Source organism: Phascolarctos cinereus, unplaced genomic scaffold (genome assembly GCF_003287225.1).
Source record: "Phascolarctos cinereus isolate Bilbo 61053 unplaced genomic scaffold, phaCin_HiC Scaffold_726;HRSCAF=1367, whole genome shotgun sequence".
Lineage (NCBI taxonomy): Eukaryota > Metazoa > Chordata > Mammalia > Diprotodontia > Phascolarctidae > Phascolarctos > Phascolarctos cinereus.
The window spans coordinates 404,643,557-404,656,904 of record NW_027556098.1 but is presented as its reverse complement, the minus strand read 5'-3'; the positions used below and the strand labels follow the sequence as shown (position 1 = coordinate 404,656,904).

At 49.6% G+C, this 13,348-nt stretch overlaps 1 protein-coding gene across 1 annotated transcript in view; it reads left to right on the top strand.

Annotated features, from left to right (window-relative positions):
- LOC110200806 (ATPase family AAA domain-containing protein 3-like) overlaps positions 1-13,348 on the top strand; it is a 64,084-nt gene that overhangs the window by 23,195 nt on the left and 27,541 nt on the right.

Below are 13,348 nucleotides of genomic sequence, written 5' to 3'. Positions count from 1 at the left end.
GCAGTGCCTGCCTCTCCTCCGTCGCAGGGTTGCAGTCCTTTCCACCTCAGCTGCCATTCTTCCACGGTGGTGGCGTCAGGCCCAGAGAAGGACTTCTCCTAGCCAGTCTTTTGGCCTTTCAAAGGATGATGCTTCTCTTAAAGCGGGTTAAAGGAAAGGTGAGGGAAGAAGCATTTGCTAAGTACCCACTCTGTGCCAGGCCTTCGTGCTGAGGCCTTTACAATTATCATCTCGTTTGAATCTTACAACAGCTCTGGGAGGTAGGTGCTATTATTAGCTCCGTTTTACAGATGAGGAAACTGAGGCAGACAGGTCAAATGACATGTCCAGCTAGTGAGTAGCTGAGGCAGAATTTGAACTCAAGTCTTCTCAGCTCCAGGCCCAGCTCTCTATATTGTGCCACCTCCCTGTTAAGAAGGCTTCTCTGCCTTCTGCATTCTCAGTGGCTATCCAGATAATTGAAGGCCACCTATTCCAGGCCTGGGATTTTTTCCCCCTCTTCTCCATCCACATCATCCATACAGCACGAGGACAGCATTCCTTCTGTTCGTTGATCTTCACTCAGATGATGTCCTGTGCTTCCCCATCTCGGGATCCAGGGTCTTGTCGTGATCACAGCTTCCTATCCGCACCTGCTGCCTGTCCCCTGCCATGCACACTCTGCCACCCTCTCATTTTACCTGTCCTTTTGGTTTAAGATCAGATCAGATCCTTCCCAAGCCCTCGTCTTGTCACAGGTGTCTCATCACGCTGTTTCAGCTCCAGATCTCTGGGTGATCTGCTTGTTACCCATACTTTGCACATTTGTGTGCATGGGGAGAACATGGATTTTGTGACTGGCTCCCTTCTTGGGTTTCTCTGTGAGCTTCTGGATAGCTCATCCTCATGCCATGTAGCGCCTCTCCATGGAGCATAGCTCAGTAGCCGTTTTCTCCCTCACTCTTTTAACTTCATTTGTCTTAGATTGGCAGAACTCTCAGTTGATACATTCTTGCCGGGTGGATTCCTACATTATTAGGCATATACCATCTCTACACAGGAGCCTGTCATTTCTGTGTCTTAAGCTGGGCCCCACAGATGACATTCCATTTTTAGATACTACCTTCTTGGCCAGCTGTCAGTGATGCTCATCTTCTGAATTCCTCGGCCTTAGTGGGAGCAGGGGTGAGAACATAGCTGCGCCTCTCGGGTCTTCAGCTTCTGACTCTTCAGATTTAGCTTTAGCAGGGCTTTCTCTGTTCCTCCGTGCACAACTGATCACCAGGTTCCCAAAGATAGCGTGACTGCCCATCCTGACGCACCTTGGGAGCCTGGATGCAGGTTCTGTGGAAGCCCCAGCTGTTGCCAGTGTCCTGGAGCAGAGTTCCTCCTCTCCTCCTTCCTGGATCTCATATCACACACACCTGAGGATCTGCCCCACTGGCCATTACCTGGAAGCCAAAAAGCTGCTGCCCTCCTTGGGAGAGAGCTTCAAGCTTGTTTCTTACACAGCGCATTCATTTGTCCTTTTTCTGCTCTATAACTTCCCAGCCTAGGTCAGGTGTCCCTCTCCTTTTTTCCTTCCTTTTTGTTTGTTTGTTTTTTCTAGGCAGTGGGGTTAAGTGACTTGCGCAGGGTCACACAGCTAGTGTCAGATGTCTGAGGCTGGATTTGAACTCGGGTACTCCTGACTCCAGGGCCAGCGCTTTATCCACTGCACCGCCTAGCTGTCCCAAGATACTGTTTGTTTTGTTTGGTGAGGTAATTCAGGTTAAGTGACTTGCCCAGGGTCACACAGCTAGTAAATGTCAAGTGTGTAGTCTAAGACCGGCTTTGAACTCAGGTCCTCCTGACTCCAGGGCCATCACTCTATCCACTGAGCCACCTAGCTGCCCCCATTTTCTCTTGATATTCACTTTGAAACCCTTGAAGTGTGATGTTGTGGTCAGAGACCTGGATTCAAGTGCTGCCTCAGACATTTAAATCTGTGGCCCTGGGCAAGTCACAGCCTCCCCCTAGTTCAGCTTCCTCGTCTGTGAAGTTCAGAAGGGGATAAACACCAAGCTGCCAGGGCTGTGGCAAGGATCAGATGGGACACAGACCTGTAGGTGCTGTGGCAATGTTAGCCATTCCATTTCTGTTTGAAGGAGTCTTTGTCCCTCAGTGCCGGGAAAGCATAAGGGTGGCTGTGCCTGGAGGCCTTTGAGGCCGTCCTCTGGGAGGCAGATCCGCCTGTGCTTTGTGTACAGACTTGTCAGTGTTCTTCTTGCCGAAGGACTGGGCTGTGGCAGACACCATGTGTGGGCGATGTTAGCTCCAGACTTGCCTCTCGTCTCTTTAGCATTTCATTTACACCTGAGTCCCTGGAGAGCCCCTCCTGCTGCCCCCATTTTCCATTCCCTCCTGTTTTTCATCTGTTACCCATCTGTATTTCCATTTTGTTTTACATACCTCTCTTACCAACTGCTTTTCTTGTTAAATACTTCTTCTTGATCCTTTTTTTCTTAGAATAAGCCCTTGACTTTCTCCCCAGATTCAGTCCATGGTGCTTTCATGATTCCAGAGTCCTGGAGATCATGTTCACAATACGTCCTTGCCATCTTCCCCTCCTGCAGCCTCCTTTTGGCACTTAGCAGCAAAACTTTGTTTTTTTAAAAGGAAAGTTGAAAATTATTTTCTAAAATATAAAATTTGGGGAAGAGTAAAACCCAGGGGACAGGCTTTGTTCCTAGTGAAGAAATTGGTGGTAGTATAGATTCTGTTTGTTTGTTTGTTTCTGAATAATTAAATTTTTAATAAATAATCAGTAAAGGAAATAAGAGAGCTCAGCTGCAAATCATCGTGCTTCCTGTCACTTTCCTTCTGTCAGCTTTAGATGAGACTGCGGTAGTACAGTTTTAAGGTCATAGATTTACACATTCAAAATGTTGGAAGAAATTGTGGAACAAGCTTTGTCTCCTGGATGGCTATTTATGTAGTGTTGATGAGTTGTTCTGAGTGGTAAGCCTGTGCTTTAAAAATACAGATGAACTCGTGGTGAGGCAGTGTGATCCGGTGCTCTGGCCCTGGGTTCCAGTGCGGGCTCTGATGCCTGCTGTTCCTCAGTTTACTCATCTGTAAAAGGTGGGCGGTTGTGCTAGCTGGCTTCTCAAGCTCCCTTCCATTGTAGAGCTACAATCCAGTGAGCGGGGATCGTTCCCGTTACTTGGCGTGCACTCTTCCCCGTAGGATTCTTTCATGTGACATATGTTCACTCCCAGGAACACCTTCATTGCAGAAAGTGACATACACTTGTATTGGGGCTTTACCCTTCACCCTGTCTGCATCTGTCTCCCTTTCAATCCAGCAAGCCTTTCTTAAATGCCAGCCGTGTGCCAGGCATCATGCTGAAACAAAAGGAGAGAGGCCTGGCCTGCGTGTCAGGGCTTACTGTAGAGAGGCTGTGCTCCGTGGTGGTCTCTGCCTTCCTCTTTGTATAGACTTGGCACTGCCTGAGGCAGTCCTGTTATTGACTCACACTCAGGGCAGGCATCAGAGTTCCTGCAGAGAGATTCCCAGAGGGGCCACAAGAAAGCAGGAGAGACCCTCCCCCCAAAATAGTAAAGGACACATGGATGTGAGTCTCCTCATAGAAACCTAGCTTTGGAATTAAAAGCGCTCATTGGACCCCACCCGGAGCTGGTCATTAGGCTTAGAATATCTCCAGCCCAGTCCTTCTGACGTCCTTCCTGACTTTACACTTGGCTCAAATTTTACCCTGTCCTCTGAATGCCTCATTACCCAGGCTGAACTTATGCAGTGTTGGTATTGTTCTGCATTTCACATATTGCAGATTTGGTTTGGCTCATCCCAGGGGAAGAAGCTTGTGGGGCCTCTGCTGACGGTGACAGTGTGGAGTGAGGCAGGCAGTACCTAGAAGGGCTTGATGAGTGTTTTGGAAGGCTGATTATCCCCCTTTCTCTCTCTCTCTCTCTCTCTCTCTCTCTCTCTCTCTCTCTCTCTCTCTCTCTCTCTCTCTCTGTCTCTCCTCTCTCTCTCTCTCCCTCTCTCTTTCTCTCTCTCTTTCTCTCTCTCTCACACACACACACACACACAGCCCTTGTAAATAGATGTCATAGTATAAAGCTACTGGGTTAATCCAGAAAAGAACCAAATGATGTTTGTAGTGATCTCTGGCTCTCATTAGCTCAGTTATCCCTGTTTGACAAGGGGATATACACGTGATGGAAGGTTATGGTTAATCTTGTCATTTCACTCAGCAGGTGAGTCCCGGGAGGGAAAGCTCCACGGTGACTTGTGGATCTATGATACAACTGATGCAGGTCACAGCCTGTCCGTGCCTGCCCATCCTGCCCATCCCTTGTCCACGCCCACCCACAAAGTGACAGCACAGAGCACGGCATCAGCGCAGTCTGCTGGGGGCCTGTGTGACGGGGATTCTAGAGGAGCCTGCGGGCAATCCATTGGTTAGCCCATGCTCTCACCACTTGACTAGCCCATCTCCTTGAGGAAATAATTTAGTGCTTCCTCATTCGGTGTAGCAGCCTGCTCACCCTCCGTCATGTGCCTCTCCGTTGACCTCTGAATGGCGTTCCGTTTTCACTCTTCTGAGACTGTAGCGTTACATAGCGCACAGCCATACAGTGACGCCGGTCAGCAAGCATCAGTTACATTCAGACTGTGCGAGGCGCCGAGCATGCAGAGACAGAAATGAAGCCATTCCTGCCCTCAAGAAGCTAATACTCTATGGGGGTTAGAATGTGTACTTGAGTTCTGTGAGATCAGAAGTAAGACAGATGTGGGGTCTGGCTCGGAAAGGCTTCACGTAGAAGATGAGTCATCCGAGCAGTCTGGAAGGGGACCCCGGGAGGCGAAATGCGAGGCCCAGGGTGAGCAGTGAGGAATACCTGGGCTGTAGTGCGTGAGAAGGGCGGCGATGGCCAATTAGACTGAAAGGCAGGTTGAGGCAAGGTCCCGTGGGCTTTCACTGGAGCTTAGAGTGATAGAGAACCACTGGAGTTTATTGAGTAGGGGAACAGCATCACATCTGCCCTTTTGGAATATAGTAGGAGGATTTTGGTATTGAGAAGAAAGGCTTTTGTTCCAGGAAGGGTTTGGGGTTATTCTTAGAACACTGCAGTTCCCTTCCGGCTCGGACTCCCCGTAGCGTTTAGTTCAGAATCAACTCGTCCATTTGCAGCGTCGGTTCCACTTGGGGAACAGATCTGGCTCGAGGTGCATTCTTGAGCCCCTGGACTTTTCCTGTGGGTGGTTATGGCTCACGAGTAGTCATGACAGAACATCTGGAGGACCGTGGGGCCTCAGCGTGGATCTGCGGTGAAATTCTAGAAATCCTCCATCTCCCTGTCTGAGTGTGATCAGAGTCATTGAACAAGGTTATCTCCATTAGAGCTTTCAAAGAAATTTGCATAATTTTGATTTACGAACGGGCCAAACCTCATCAGAGAGGCACCTTTATGGTGGCATCTTGCTTTACCAAGATGTTTTTTTAATAGTCACTGAGCCCAGTGGGATCTTTGGGTCCTTTGTGCCATGGTAAAGGTATGGCGTTCTGTGGCCTGTCCCCTTGGAATAACCTCCCTGTTACCTGCTGTGCCCTTCACTGAAGATGCCCTCAGGGCCTAGGCCAAGGATCTTCATGGATGGGAAAGCAGCGCTCCCGAAGGCCCCCTCAGTTGCTTTTTTCTTTTTTTCCTTACCCCTCTTTCAGCTTCGTTGTGAATTGGTGTGGTTTTCTTGTTGGCCTCTTTGTGCAGTTTTGTCCTGAGTGCGGCCACGGCGAGCTGGCCAGACGCCCGTAGAATGCTTCTCGTGGCCTTTGGCCCGCGCTTTCTTCCACGTCGCTGCAGCTTCCTCCCGTCTCGTGGTTTGATTTATGACAAAAACGTGATTGATGCTGAGCTGCCCCATCCCCTCACTTCCGTGTCCATTTGTCGGTCACGTGTTCAGGAATACTGATAACTAAGTTGCAGTTCAAGTGTAGCTAGAGTAAAAGCTGATTCTCGGCACCGCCACCCCCTTCCACGCGCTCCTGCCACATCATGCAGAAGCAGAAAAGGCCCAAGGGCCCGTGGATAGTTTTACTGGAATGTGACTTGCTGTGCCCACGTGAGCCTCCTTGTTCTTTGTGGAGGAAAGCCAGCTCAGCCTGTGGCCAGGCCCATCCTCAGCGGCCCCCGGCAGCTCTCTGAAGCAGGGCGTATTAGCTTTCTTTGTGTCATGGGCCCCCTTGTCAGTCGAGGCCCCTGGACTTCCATCAGAATCATACTTTTAATTCATTGAAGGGAAGGCCGAGCTTCAGTCGGACGTTAGTAGAACAGAATAGCTTAAAAGCAGCGCTTTGAGGTTTGCCAAGCGCTCTACAGATATTACCTCATTTGATCCTTAGCGGGAGGTGCTGTTATTCCCATTTTATAGATGATGAAACTGAGGCAGACAGCGTTAAAGTCACTTGCCCAGGGCCACGCAGCTAATATGTTTCTGAGGCTACATTTGAATTCAGGTCTTTCTAACTCAAAGTCTGGCCTCTACTGCCTGTACTATGCAATTAGCGAAAATTAAAATGGCTTTTTTTTCCCCATGCAAGATCCCAGAGCCTGCCCTGCAGATGAATTGCTGATTGAGGGATGGAAGGGTAACCAGAGCTCCCCTGCGCGGGAGGAGTCAGTGGGCCAGACCAAAGAAGCTCTCCTGAAATAAGAAAATCTCCATTGGCCAAAGCCAAGTTTTCTCCCATATTTGTTCGTTTGCATCTTTTGGGGTTACTGTGAAAGTCACTTTTGTTGGATGCTCGGCATCTCATCTGGGCCCAGCAGGGAAAGGACAAGATTGCTGTAGCAGGGGCTTCTGGAAGTTCAGAGAAAACTGAGGGGGGAGATCACAGTGGGCTGGCCCCAGGCTTACACCCCACAGTGGCCTTGCTTTTCGGAGTGACTCTCCCTCCTGATGCCACGACCACACGTGAGGTCTGCGGATCTCAGCGGCTCACAACAGCAGGAGCTTGAGAGCTTGGTGGGCTCGCTGACCTGTGGCGTTTGCGTTTCGTCTCGAGATTTGAGCCTTTGGTTATGTCTAAGGCCACAAACCTTTCTCAGCGCAAGTGAAAGAATTTCACAGACTAGGAAGGGCAGCCTTCTATTCCTTGCGCCAAGTCTTGTGATGAAATCAAAAGCTCCTGGGACAAGTGGAGGCAGTTAGTGCTAGAGGCCCAGAGAGTCTGGAATGGTGTGGACACAGCTTTTGCGAAACCCCGCTACAGAAGGTAATTACTTCAACCAATGCACAAGGACTCTGAAGCCTCTAATTAGGTGGCTTGGGAAGTTTCTGAGTGGTCAGTGTCCACCTGGAAACAAATTCCCTTGCCGCTTTGTTTCAGCAATAGTCCTGTGGTCAGCTTTGAGCTTCAGAAGGGAAGCCCAGGCTTGCTGGGCAGAGCTGCTGAAGGCGACAGAGAAGTCCACAGGCTCTCAGGGCCCCTGCTGGGCTGAGTATTAACGCCCCCTGAGACGACTACCACCCATTGTGAAATTCTTGTCTGAATCTTGTTCAGAAAATGAGGCTGCCACGGCAGCCTCTTTCCTCCTCTGAGATCACGGCCGACTACTTCACAATGCATGGGCTTTGATGGGGAGGGCTCCAGGGTGAGAGAACTTCCACCCGCAGGCCCTGTCCTTGGGGGTTCGTAGCATTTGCGCAGTAGCAGAACAGAAATTCTAATTGTGCCCTTGTACATGTGCAGCCTTGTTCTTATGTCACGCGCATCACACAATAAAACAAGATTTGTGCAGATTCTGCAGTTACAGTTGAAAGGGACCTCTTAAGCCAGAGCCCCTGGCAGAGTCCCTTCTGCAGCAGCCTGGGGAGTGGTTAGCCAACTTCTGCCCTAAGAGCTAATGCCTTCCAAAGAACCCTGTGCGTTTTTAGGTCACTCATATGGAGGCCTCAAGCCTCAGCCCGTGTCAGTGGCCCTGGCTTTGCCCTCTGAGGACGAGCAGAGTAAGACTCATCCCTCTTCCACTTGTATTTCAGTAAAAGATTGTCATGATATATACTGGGTCAAGGCTGGGACCATTAAGAGTGATTGTATACCAGATTCACCTGGTGACAGGCCCTAGGTGGTCAGGGCTGTGGTCCAGCGCGTGGTGGGCTGATGAGCAAGGTCTGAGCCCAGGTTGCTGAGCGCCTGTGACTGGCCAGGACATTGACAAGTAGAACAGTGATTTGGAAAGTTCAGCTGTGCTTTCCACTGCTTATGAAATGTTTAATTTGCTCATGATAAATTCTTGTGCCACATGGCTACTGTGTTTTTAAGTTACCAAGGCTTGCAGGCCCTCTGGTGGAGAACCTGCAAAGGTGTCCAGGCTGCTGAACAATCTGGGAACTTTGCTCTAACCACTCTTTCTTCCTTTTTTTTTTTAAATTTTTTTTTACCAATTACATGGAAAATTTTTTTTAACATTCCTTTTTTTTGAAATTTTAGTTCCAAATTCTCTCCCTCTTTCCCTCCCCTCCCCTCTCATTGAGAAGGCAGGCAATTTGTTATAGGTTGTACGTGTGCGGTCATGCAAAGCATATTCTCTACCCATAAATCCTAATGGAGTGACTCCTGAAGGTGGAGGGGGCCCCTCTGCTGCCTTCCAGTTTGAATGTGTTGTGGTGAGATTGAAATGATGAGCTCTCGGTGATGGTGATGGTGCTGCACAGGGTCTTCCTGCCAGGCCCCCTCGTTGGTGGCGGGGGGGGCATTTTTTTGTTCACAGTAACTTAGAGACCTACCTGTACATGGCGATATTCAGGAAGGCCAGCGGCAACAGGAAAGAGTTAGCGTTTCACCTAAGCCTTTCTTGGAAAGGGGTCATCTTTTGATCTCGAGAGCTCAGCCCTTTATGCCGTCCTTCCTGTGCTAGCCTGAGAGCTCCATAGTTAGTAGGGTTGAGGGCAGAGTTCCTTGTTTTTTTTTTTTTTCTGGGATCCTCATTCCATCCGTCAGGCAGGCAGCAAGCATGTGTTGTCTTCTGAGATGCAAAGAAAGGAAAGAAATAGTCCTCACTTCCAAGGAACCCACATTCTGATGGGGAGATTGCATGCAGGCAGCTGGGTGCAGGGAGCTCATCCTCGGCAGGGGGGGGGGGGGGGTTGGGGAACAACCTCCCCCGGGGCAAACTGACCAGCGGAGGCTCACGCAGAAAGGGAGATTGTAGCTGAGTCTGGCAGGAAGCTGGTTGGTGGAGAGCAGAAGGGGGACCATTCCAGACCTGGGGGAGAGCCAGGGACATACCCAGCCCCCCCCCCAGCTGGGAGACGGGAGTGGGGCACTGGAAGGGCATAAAGCATTGGAAGCCTGGCGAGGTGGCAGGGGCCCCAGGCTGGTGCATGGTCTTTCTGAGGCCTCCTGCTGACTTGGCCTGTAAGACCCCAGAGTGACCCCACAACATGACCACGTATCCTTTCAGGCTTAGATAATGTGTAAATAGGACCTCTGCTTAGTGACTTGCTGTTAATACGTTTTCTACGTATACCCAAGAGGAGGGCCGCTGCATTAACTGAGTGGCATCCTGTTTATGACGCTGAGAACCAATGTTAGGGACTTAGGCTGGCAGTTGGGGATGCTTACCCTGCGGGTGAGTCATTTTTTTCCTCCAGTCAGGGGTAAAACGCACATTTCCCCTAAAGAGTATTTCAGGGATGTGGAGCCGGTTGTTAAATGTTGTGTGTGAGCATTTACACATCAGAAATTGCTCAGCGTCACAGATCAGAGCTTGATTTGTTGTTTTATTGCTTGTCTAGACTTTAGAAAGTGATGGAGAAAATGTTTATAACTAAGATTAAACTTCAGAGTGGAAGCGCGCTTGTGAAACATTTACTGGCACGCAGCTTGGAATATTTTACTTTTCCTTGGATTTTATTGCAGGAATGTGGGGTTGGTCACACTCTGATGTGCTGCTACCTGTGATGAATGCATAAGGTCTTATTAGCAAGTGACTTTTTCTTTCGCCATAAAAACAGAACACTGTTCTATGAATGTCTGTTTTTCTCCCCTGCTGCTAGTAAAGGCCTGAGATGAGTTGATTGTCATTAATTATACCCTTCTGACTGAGTGTGAATTATCTTAATTTTATTGGCATCTAAAGAGTTTCCCTGTCTTGTCTGGCTTGTACTTGTATCCTTCAGGAATGACTGTGGCTTCTGGGCCTCGTAAAGATGATCACACTCATTCTGATGCTGCTTTTATGTGTGCAGAGGGGACTCTGTAACTGAGGTGCTGCCTTTTCATCCTTTTAGCTTATCACGTTGACGTTTTGAGGAGTTAAAATATTTTCTGGTTACTAAGCTAGTGAGAAAACTCATGAGTCAGCAGCCCATCACAGCAGAAAGGGAAAAGGTATCTGGGGAAAGACAAGTGACAGAGATGTCAGGCTCCTTTAAAGAAAGAGAGCTTGGTTCCCACATCTACACCCTCCTCTTCAGACTCCCACTCCTCCCTTTGTAAAGAACTAGCTGAATCTCTCTCCCCCTTCTTCCTCCCTTCCACTTTTTACAGGTCTAGTGGCTTAGACACTCCTAACAAATGGTTCATTTATGATCACCCAAAGCCACAATTGGACCTGAGCCTTGGTGTTTCTTTTGAGTGTCCTCTGCGGTCTGGTTCAGTTTTTAGCTCAGTTTTAGCTAAGATGTCATACTCAACCCACTCACACTTATGTGCCTTGTAGAAACAGCAAAGGGCTCTCAGGGAGAGACTGAACTTTGAGATACCTGGCGATTTTTCTTCTCCCTCTTTCTGCTTTTCATTCACAGTACTCTCTTTGGTGAGATACTTGCTATTGTCAGATGAAAAATTCCAAAGCTGCCGGCCCTGGGAGGTTTAACTTGAAGTGTTTCCTTGGGTCTCTGCCCAAATAGATGTTTTCTGGGGCAGGGGGAAGGTGATACTGTGACTGATTGTGTGTGCGTGGGTTTTAGGGTCCTGCACTGTCCTCTGTTCATGGTTGGGTCTGAACCGTAGGTTTGGCCACCTCCTAAAAGGCTTTGTGCCCCTCCATCTGAGTGGCTGTGACTGCCTGAGCACCTCTTTCGCCAGGTTCAGAGAGCATGGGCAATTAGAACACACACTCCGGGTGGCAGGCAGGCCCCAAAAGGATCTTGGCGGCTAAATCTGGTGGCAGGCTGAGGTGAGGTTCAGTACAGAGAATGGCCTGGACAAGAAGAAGCTGGGGGGAGGGCAAGGAGAGGGATCAGTTCTTTAAAAGGCTCAGGGGGTTCGTTCAGTACACCTTGAGCTCAGTGTGAATTGGCGGTGGGACATGGCAGCCAGAACATGAAGGTGACCTTGGGCCAGGCTTCCTCAAAACTCAGGTGGGGGATCGGGAAGCACAGGTGAAGAGCAGCATTGACAAGCTGGAGCATGGCCAGAGGAGAGCTGTCCAGGGTATTGTGGGGCCTTGACTTCCTTTTAGTAAATGTTTGCTAACTGCACTGTGCTGAGTGCAGGGGATAAGAAGGATATGTAGAAAGACAGTCCCTCCCCTTCCAGGTGTGAACAATCAAATGGGGAAGGACTATGCCAAAAGGAGGCTGGAAAGAGGGAAGGGGACTGCTGGGGGCTCCCTGGCTAGGGTCACAATGTTCTGGGGGCATGGCACCAAGCAGAGGCACAGACAGAACATGGAGATGAGAATCGGCTGAAGAAACTGAGCACATTTAGCCTGCTGAGAAGACTCAGGAGGACATGAGAAGAGTCTTCAGGTTGTAGGAGAAGGATTAGAATTGTCCCATGTGCCCTCGGAGAGCAGAACCGGGAGCCATGGGTGGGAGCCTCCAGGGGGCCAATGTAGGCTTCCTAAGAAGGAAGGTTCCAGAGCATAGGGGATGGGTTCTCTATCCTTGGAGGTCTTCAGGCAGAGACTGGACAGCCACTTATGTGGAATGTGATAGTGGGAAAGGGCCCTGTTCTATGCTGGCCACAGGGTGCTGGATTTCTGGCCTCCTCAGCCATCACAGACCATCTCCTGACTTGTAAAGGGCCATGCTGCAGCAGGGACGGGAGGAACCTCCGTGGATAAAGGCACAAAATCTTGAAGTTTTGAGATAAATGCCTCAGTGGCTCATAGAGCCACAGTAAGAGCATCCCAAGCCTAGAATGGGTTCACAGCCTCTGGCTTCCTGCCCTCTCCACTGAGCAGACTGAGTGGGAAACATGGGAGGTGGGAGAGCTATCAAATTTGGGGTAGCAGGATGGAATGAGCTCATCATTTGTTGGAGAAATGAGGTTCTGTCCACATTCCTTTGGCTTTTTAAATAAACAGTTACAGAAAACATTAGAAGTGATGTTTTGAGAAATGTTGCTATTATGTATTCAGTTTGGGTTGGGTTTTTTTTGGGGGGGGTGGAATGGTGTTACTGAGGTAGTTGGCCAGGCTTTAGGCCTAGTAATGAAGGGAATGAGGAAGCCAGGTGGCTCAATGGTTAGAGCACTGAGCTTAGAGTCAGGTAGACCTAAGTTTACATCTGGCCTCAGACACTTACCAGCTGTGTGACCCTGGGCAAGTCACTTCACCCTGTTTGCCTCAGTTTCCTCATCTGTAAAATGAGCTGGAGAAGGAAATGGCAAACTGCTCCAGTATCTTTGCCAAGAAAACCCCAAGGACAGCATTGGCATGGTATGGCTCATGGGGTCACAGAGTCGGATACAGCTGAACGGCTGCACCACAACAGCGATGGGGAGTACTGTAATAGTGCCGTCCTCAGGTGAAGTGATAGATGTTCAGAAGCTGCCCGTTGCTTCCTTGCTTCTGACTTGCAGCATGAGTTCTTGTGTGCTAGGCAGGAGGGTTTGCTGCTGCTGCCTGAACCAGTTGTGACTGGTCGGGTCTCTGAGGTTTTGTGATGGTGCGTTCTTCTGGGAAGGTAGTCACCTCTGGTTTAGTGCGTTTGTCGGGTGTTGATGGGGGGAAATTGGGTTTCTTCCACATCTTTCTTTTTGGTGCCTGCAGAAAACGTGGCCAGACAGGATTGGAAGGGGAAAGCCTTTACCTGCTCTTTGCAGGCCATTTCAGAGTGAGCTAATAGCTCCTCCTAACCTAGAAATAAATTCCTCGTTTCTCCCATTTCACTTCTTTCTGCCTTGTCCCCTGCTTTGAGGAACTTGGCTGTAGCAATCATGGAGTAGTCTGGGATTCTTCTGCCTGTGCCGTGTGCAGGCCTGAAATTGAGGAGATCCTGACGTGGGCGTCTGCCGGACGCTCTTTCCCAGCCAGTGCTGGTGCTTCCCTGTGTGGCCACATGCCTTGTGACACAGGCTCAGGGGGTCAGAAGGGCTGCCACTTAGGACTGAAGGTCTCCATCAGGC